Genomic DNA, 9,352 nt, shown 5'->3' with positions numbered 1-9,352 from the left:
CCATACAAAGGGAACGCTGTTCGCTGCGGACACGATGTCCGAATTATCTGCGGAGATGCCCGGGGCACGTTAGAAGCAGGCTTGCTCCATACATACATATGCTTCGAACGTGTCTGCAGACGGTTTGTGTACGACCAATGTGACAAGGCCATAGTACAAAGAAGAAACACGCCTCAGACAGTGTCAGTCTTTTCTATGACGTGCGAGCACTGTGGCTTTAGAAGCAAGCAAGTCTCTCGGTCATAAGGTGACCCACCTCGACGAAAAAGAACTGTCGAGCATCTCTGCACATGCGAGGCTGTCTTTGCCTGCCATTCGTGACTGGAAGCACTTTTGTAGCCCTGTGGGAATGTTTCCACGGCACTAAACAACATTAGCGGAAGTGATCAACGGCTGAAACGGTCCAATAGAGACCTTTTGCCGAATCACCCCAGCATAGAAAAGAATGCCGGGAATATGGGTACACGCGCTGCATGTGCTAGCGTCTTCGGCTCTAGCTCTTTGAAAGCAAAAATCTAAAACAAATTTCACTTCTCACGCGCGTTCCACAGATGCTTTATTTTGGTTATTTACTTGAAATCTTTTCTATAGGGAAGGCGAGCACGTGCAGTGCATATAGTACTTATGTTCCCGACATTCTCTTTGATGCTTGGGTAATTTAGCTAAAGGTCCGCTGCCGTGTGCGACGCTTCATTGTCATGAATACATTGGAAGCAAAAGTGGCCGAGCCTTCAAACCTTTCAATCTCGGGGGTGCCTCGGCAGACCTACTAATGGGCTTTTGCAGAGACAGCTGTCGTCTGCAAAAGCTCCTTTTTTTATTTATAGATCAATGCTGTCATCTGTGGTCTTTGTCGATTCAGCGTCTTAGAACCCATCGGCGACGGTAAAACAATAGATAAAACAAGGTAGTACCACTCCTCTCGACGGGCAAGCGAAAAGAGACCCCATGTGGACAGTCACGCATGGCCGGAAAAGCCCGAGGCAGCTAGAGCAGCAGCGTTTCGAAAGAGTGCTTTGGAGAGGGCTGCTGTCTGCCGACCTCCCCCGTGTTACATGTGCCTCGGTGGCTCGGATCCCCAGGTAACAGGTTTGAATCTCGGCCTGTGTGCCCGCAATCCAAAGGAGGCTTATTGCAGAGAAGGCTGAGCTTGCAGTTGCATGTCAAAAAGATCTCCAGGTGGTCGAAATGAATCTCCAGTTCCTCGCTGGAGTCATTATAGATGATGCCTTGTTGCTTTGGCACAAAAAAGCTCAAGGTACACCTAAGCGTTTCTTATGAGTTGTGAATGAGAAAGCATGCAAGCCGCTTGTCCGCTCCCTTTGTCGTCTGCTGCGTACTAGCTGTCATCTGCTGCATACTAGCGCGCGCGCTCTTCAGGATCTCGGAGGCCATGGCGCAGCAGCCAATGAAAGGCTTGTTGACGCGCGAGCCAATAGAATCGACGGCGCACGGAAACTAGGAGCCGTATTCGCACTTCCAACTGATGACGTCAGCTCCCTCCATGAGACAGTTAATGCTTTCACATTAAAATCAAATATTTTTCCCCCGTGCTACAAAGGTAGAGCCAGTCAAGCAATCTTGTTCCCGTTCTTGGCGAGACTAGCACCACGTGTCCCCCTTTCGTTGGTCTGGCAGTCGCTGACATGTGCTAATCTTTTTTAGTGCCGTCTGTACACTTATGTGCGAGTGCACACTTGAAAGCACTGTGCCATCGAACATAGAGATGGACAGCGAGCGATCTACTAGTCACTCTGCTCTAAATATGGCATAAAATTAATACACGTAATGACCTAGAGGGAAAGGTCCCACACATTCTGGCTGCTTCAGAACAGCAGGGTATGGATGCAGATGTCAATGACCCAACAGGCCCAAATCACTGGCGATGCCTTAAAAAAAGATGCAGTGAAACATCACCAGTAAGGTCTGTGCCTAGTTCTCTTCTAGCTTACATTGCAGGAAAACACTGGCATCGTGCATTTTAAAAGATAAAGAAAGTTGACAAGCGCTCGAATGACTTTTTAACTCATCGCGGCAAAACGAACATGCCTGACCTATTGTCTGCTTTTGTTTACTGCTCCTCTGTCGCTGTCACTCTCTCTCTTTCTCTCGGGACCAATGATATCGGCGCTCAAGATTTGCCGCGCTCTGTTTCCGTCTGTGATCAAGTCAACCAAAATGCGTCATTTCTCACAAAAAAAAAAAAAACAATTCCTGGTTCCTTACTGCAAAATTTACAAATGAATGGTGGTAACAGTCGAGTCTTTGCACATACTACTTCATTCAGGCTATATTTGTGTAGTCCCCGATAAAATGAGCAGGGAAATGCACAAAGCATTTTCCGGTAAAACCTAGTCGAGAAATTTGATCAGCTAAATACCGTAAACGGCTATATTGTCACGAGTTCAAGCAGATTTCATGAAGCGTAGCTTTCTATAATGTTTTTGGTTTTTTTCCGTGATTTGAAGCGATATGCCACGTATTCATTATCATGCATCTCTTACGCAACATTTTCGAAGTCGCGAAATTCGAGAAAATTAGGTCTTCAAAAAAATTGAGTTGTTTATGGCAAGCATTCTCAAACTCAAACGATCGACTGCCGACGGACCCTTTCAATCTCAACACCGATACAATAAGGTGGCGCAGAGAAGTTTATGGGAACTCTAAACAATAGTTCACATACTATTGAATGGTCTCTATAATAGTGCTTAAACAGGGAAACCGTTTTACATGGTGGTGAAGACGATTGAGAAACTTTTGGAGCTCGGGAACACCCGTGTTCCTAGAAACAGAGTTTGAGAACCGTGGGAAAATTTTCTTGCTACATTTGGCAGGGATAACTTCACCGCTTAATTCACCGAAAAATCTTTTTGAGCTAAATTGATCACATGTGGGACCAAGCTCCACCCCAGCAGACTGCCATCTCTGGTGGGTAAAACAAATGTCTCAGAGGCAAGTGCTTTGTTTATTGTAGCGTGGCTGGTATGGTTAGTCGACGGAAACAACATGCTCTTTGCCCTCTCCCCTTGATGAAGGCGGGGTTCTCGTTTGTAAACCTTCTACATATTAATATAAGCAGCATACAAAAAAATTGAGATCAACTACTAATTTACCTGGTTGATCAAGTGGACTGTCTTGATGTATTAATTTGAACCGAAATAAATGTTGATGCAACTACCAGCTCGTTCTTCACTCTAGAAAGTTTCCGTTCATATTCTTTGCGCAAAGTAGGACAATGCGGTGAGGGAATACTTCCATATATAAAGACTGACTGGCTGTCCGAGCAAGTGCAATCATGCTGAAGTGCTCGTTATCACCATCTCCAACAAAATTACTTCCTTTGTTATATCCTTGGTTTACAGGCTATCGGCTCTACCCTTCTTTTATTAAGGCGAAAGCCTCGTACATTTCATCGTTAAGTCGACCTTCGAAGTCCTTGAGCGAAGACGCGTCCTCACGAAAGCTATCGGAACTCGACGGCGACACGAAAGGTATGAAAACCCACGGTTCACCACTGAACCGCAAGATGGCGTTACTTGTGCCAGAAGCGGCAGAGGCGCATATTCCTCCGAAAAAAACTTTTCGCTCTTTTCCTTCGACTGGCATCGAACCAGCGGCATCTCGTTCAGTAGCCCGAAGCGGTACCCCTCCGCGGGTACCGCCTCATCCGTAAATCATGTCTTTGATGCATCGGTGCTTGGGCTTTCGCCTTCAGGTCGTCTTGGAGACCCTGCTTTTTTTTATGATGAAATGTTTTGGCTACTAAACACATTTAACAACAACAGTCAGCTTATAATTGCTGGTGATTTCAACATCGATGCGATGAACGTAACCAAATATGGGGTTGTGAACTACCTGAATTTGTTATCGGGATTAGGTCTCAAAATTCTAATTTCAAAACTATACAAGGAAAGAGCGACTGGGAAACCAAATTACAAATACATGCATCATCCCATTGTTGTGAGATTGAACAAGCTGAAAACGGTGTTGGGAATTATTAAGCAAAAAGTGGCAGAATATTATTTTATATTCCCTTTTTGTGTTTAAGGGGCGCAGGTATATTGGGACTTCAGTCAGCCATACAATAAGATGCTGCAACTCGGCTTACTTACCACAAATGACAGAAGACTATTTAAATACAATTATTAAAAGTATGTCGGTGGCCAAGCCTCCTGGGAATGACCGGATATGTAAGAGCTTGTGGCACATTTTTCAAAACTAAAATATGTGATACTTAAAATAGTTATTTCATTGCTTTCTATGAGAAAGATATCGAACGACCTCAAAATAGCTGTTGCGAGGCTCATCTATGAAAGAGGAAGTAAAAAATATATGTTAAATTATATGCCAATTTCTCTTTTGCTAGTAATATCCCTTATCATAAAAAAAAAAAATTGTTTTTTGGTCAATGTCCTTATTTTGGAAGAAGCATAACTTGCTATGTCATTCTCAGTCTGGTTTTTGTAAGAGTAAAGCAACAATCACATTGCTGGAAGACATATCGGACCATATTCATAACAATATTGATAAAAAAAATTGTACTAACATTATTTCTGGACCTAAAAAAAGTGTTTGATTCAATTGATCACAGGTTACTTCAATATAAATTAGAGCATTTTGGCTTCACAGGTACGTTTTTAGAATTCCTAATGAGCTATTTATCTGAATGAATCAACTTGTGAAATTGGTGACATTAAGAGTAATCTACTCGAGATTATAACTATGGTGTTCTTCAGGGATCTATACTAGTTCTGCTACTGTTTAATATTTATGTAAATGAAATTGGTAACTTGAACTTCTCTTCACATGTGTTTCAGTATGTCGACGATACAACTATGACGTACTGGCTGAAAATGACGAAATTGAAACGGTGTTGTCACTTCAGACAGATATATACAAGCCGATAGAATAGTTTGAAAGCAGTAATATCTTTGTTATTGTAGACACAACTAAATTAATGTGCTTACACAATCCTCAAAAAACATTAAAACTTACTATATTTTGGTTCTACATCGGTCAGATTGCCAAAATTGTAAATCTACCCCAATGGTGTAAGCATTGTCAGTAAAATATCTGGGTCTCTTTTTTTATCAACATCTCTCCAGGAACACTCATATAGACTATTTGGCGAAATACCTAAGAACTGTATCTGCCTTTTCATACAGCTTAAAAAGTAGAACGAATATGTCTGATAATAAGGATACAAAACTTGAAAGTATAAAACAGAGAGGACGAGGACGGGAACAGGACATCTTTCATTCAGCAACAACATAGAATGGCACAACGATAAAAACCGCCCCCCCAAGGATCTCAACGTTCTCAAAGAGAGAAAGGAGTAAAACCTCGTTATAACAAAGTTGAGGGACATGTCGTAATTATTTCGTTATAACCATTAGTTTGTTATAGCCAATGTCCATTTTTTCCCTCTATTAGCAAGCAAGGGGAATTATGATTGCTTTGTTATATCCATTAGTTTGTTATATCCCATTTTGTTATAACGAGGTTTTACTGTACTAGTTATAAGGGAAAGGGAATACACTAAATAGAAAAGTTTGAAAAGTGCATCAGTAATCTAGTTATCTCCGATTACTTAGAATAGAACCTTTGTCATTGTCAGTGATAATGCAGAATTATTCTTGTTTGCAGTCCACAAAGGGAATTGTACTATAAATATAAGAGTTTAAAAAGCTGTAGCGTCACGACGAGGTGTCAGTATTCTAGTCATCTCTGGTGTTAAGAATTCAACCTCTGTCACTTATATAAGGGTTTACCAAGCGTTGGGAGTCAGTGCACTGGTACAGTTTGACAATTTTCGATTCTTGCTCTGAATATTAAAAAAAAAATTAAATTAGATGATATTTTACATAAATAGAAATATAGCATATGGAACAAACTGGAAAGAGCCATGAATCGAGTTAAAAATGTGTTATGAATTTTGTCTGTTAGAAGGGTATAGTGTATGTGGTACTAGTAAAACATTACTACAATAGCAATTCGAAGTAGGGGTGTCGCGAATTTTTGTCGAACCAGATTTTTAGGTCGAACTTTCGGGGTTCGACTGTGTCGAACCCCGAATTTTTGTCGAACCGGTTTGATGAACCTTCAAACTTTTCACCAGATTCGACCGGTTCGACTTTGTAGACAAAATGGCCTGACCTTGATACAAGCAAGTCTAGGTTTGATAAAATTTTTTATATGCAAAAGGTTATTTTAATTTAATGAACAGCTGCAATTAAAATAAACTAATTCTAATCACTGAAGAAGTTAATAAATTAATTTTCTTGTACTGTATTAACTGAAATAACCAATCAGTGCTGCCCTTAATTCACCCCTTAGCCATCACCATCCAATTTGAAGCCAACTGGCCAGCTTGTCGCACAGGCGCATAGCAGTCGAACTTCAATACAAGATTCGTCGAACTTTCCACTAGAAGTTCGAAAAAGTTTAACCTGGTCAAACTCGAACCTCGGCTGGTTCGCGACACCCCTAATTCTAAGCAACCTCTAGAGAAGAACAGCTAGGGTTTTGAGGTGAAGTGATCGGTTCACTCTACCGAAAATATACACAAATCATTTTATGTTCTGCATTATTTTAACATTGTGCTAAATGATATCTTACAGTTGCAGTCACTGAGAGGTAAAAAGAAAAGATATGGGAGTAGTGTTGCATTTTTGAGTTTTAAATTGCTCTATGGGCTTTGTATTTTTTTTTTTTTATAGTGAAAGTGTAGATATTTTTATATTCTGACGATTTGTTGGGTCCCGTACAAGCATTCCTGTGCTTTTGTGGGTCCACTTGATGTGTTGTCTTTTTCATAAAGCAAATTTAAAAAAAGTAAAAAAAAAAAAAGAACTAATGGTTTTCCGACAGCTGAAAAGGCAAGGCAGCCGTCGCTACTACTAGCAGACCACACATTCGGGTATTTTCTTCATCCTCCAATCGCGGCTCAGCATTGCAACGCCGCTGCTGCCTGCCCTTTGTGCAAGGAGTGCACGAACTTGCTCGTTGTATTGCAATTGACATAACCTCAAGACTAAAAGACTGTAAGAGTGGGATTCATACCTGCTACCTACCCCAAGGTGAAAAATGCTTTTGTCATTTCAGTTTTGGCTCTCGCGGACACTTTTCGGGTTAAGGGCCGTCTAAACGAAACAGCAGACGGCGTGCTGCGACGCGGCGTTGGCAAATGCCGTGAAAGTTGCTGCACGTGCTTTCGTTTTCAGCTTGGGCATTGACTGCACAAACAGCACGGCTTTCCTTCTTGCGTCGTCAATGTCGTCTCTTCCTCTCCGTTTTCGGGAGATTGGGGACCGACGACGATGGCGGATGCCTCCATGACAGCCAGCCAAGTGCGTGAGCGGCTGTCAGCACCCACGTGATGAGCACACTCCAAACCTCTGTCCAAGGATGCAAGCGGAGGCAAGCTTTCTGCTTGGCAAGAGAAACATATAAAAGCAGACCAGAGTACTGCATATGCCGTAAATTTATAAAACACTTCATTGACCGCATGCGGGGAAATATATGCCATCTGTCGCGTCCAGTTGGGCACCTCTTAACTTAAACAGCGATGCCAGTCAAGCTGGGGCAGTGCAGCTATACTGATGCGACAAATTCAGACAAAAAAACATTTTTTTTATTGAATACACACAGAGCAAAAAGAACGCAATGGGGTGCTCCCTAATCGATGCCGATCGTCGGCCCTTCACACTCGTCATTGTGCCGGCACGCGTGATTGATATGTATGACTATAGAGTCGTCCTCCATGTACCGTGACAAATGGCGCGTGGCAGTGCTTGCCATTTGTAACGTACGATACCACGCAACGAATGGAAAATGCTTTGACCTTTGTCGCGCGGCATCTTTAAGCTGGGTCCGTGGCCGTGTCTGAACTCTACACGCGTTCGCGACACGAGCTTCCGCAGAATTGGAGTCGGACGTGCAATCGCCGAATGATGCGGTGCGTTTGTGGCAAGATTCCAGGTTTGTGCCTCGGTTTATGAAACCAAGAATCCCGTACAAGGTTAACCTAGTAGTTGCAAAGCGGGAACCAAGGTTATAATTTGTTACTGGAGGCCAGACACGTGGGCAGAGAGGGCCTACCGTAATATCCCGAGAGATGGCCCACTTAAAATCGAGAGCAAATCAGGTGAAAATAAGGAGTGGGCTAACTTTCGCTGTACAATCGAGTTGAAAAAATATTAAATTTAGATTTCGTGACCTTTGAAACCTGCGATTGCAGGGACGGGCGATAAACCAAAGACAACTATTTTTCCCAGTCAGCAATGCTCGTTTATATCTCCCGTCTTGACCAGGTGAAACCATTTTAGTCAAGTTCACTGTTGGCCAGGGCCCTGCAATTACACGAAATAAGCTATCTTATAATGATTTTTGAAAAAAAAAAAAAAATCTTGCAAAAGTAGGGGTGGGTTACCTTTCGGGGGGGCTATCTCACGGGATACTACGGTACTCGTTTTGCTATCGGTACGACCAGTGGGCATTCACGGTAGTAGAAGTTTTCGGTATCCGATAATTGACGTGATAAAGGAGAGACGCATACCGCCTGTACCAGTCTATGTCGCCAAGGTCGGTAATGCGCTTCTGCCCATTTTGTTGCACTAGCAGTTTCAATGGTAGTCTTCCAGCCATGCTAGAAAAACGGGGAAAACCGGCGACTGCATGTCCATGCTATGTCTCTGACTAAGCGTTTGGCCTTTGTTCACACATGCATCGCACTGCTAAATCAACACTGGAAACAGCGCTGAATCAGCGCTGGCTGGAAGGTAACTTAGTGTTGATGCAGCACTGCATTACTAATACAGTGCGAAGCGAACACTGCATTAGCAAGGTCAACGCTATTTCCAGCACTGAGGTAGCGCCGTGCTGTATGTGTGAACGGGTTTCAGATACGGCTCCTCGCTAGCAGCTATAACTTTGCCAATACGCAATTGCAAAAAAAGTTACTGAGACAAAAGGTTCAACTAAGGATGCATAAGGATGCAGTTATTGGCAAGTGTGCCGCACACGAGGCAAGCACCAGCTTTGTTTCATCTACAATGCACAGATTACAATGCGTTCATTTTTGGAGCCGCACCAAAATGAGTGACTGGGCCAGTGGGGCAAAGCCCGTCCGAAATACTGGGTCCCGTCAAAGAAGATGTTGAAGCGAGTCTCGGAATGCAACTGGACGCAGAATGCACGGGGCACTTCTAAACTGGCTCGCTTATCGAAGCGCACAAAACGAACCGCCGAGGCGTCGTTCACACTTGCCGCACAGACGCGCAAGTAACAGGAAGTAACTGAAGTAATTGGCAGAAAACGTGCTTGGGGTTTGGCATCCTGTCTTTGGTAGGCT

This window comes from Ixodes scapularis, unplaced genomic scaffold (assembly GCF_016920785.2).
Source record: "Ixodes scapularis isolate PalLabHiFi unplaced genomic scaffold, ASM1692078v2 ptg000658l_1__unscaffolded, whole genome shotgun sequence".
Taxonomy (NCBI): Eukaryota; Metazoa; Arthropoda; class Arachnida; order Ixodida; family Ixodidae; genus Ixodes; species Ixodes scapularis.
The sequence above is the reverse complement of the archived record's forward strand: the minus strand, read 5'-3'. Positions refer to the sequence as shown.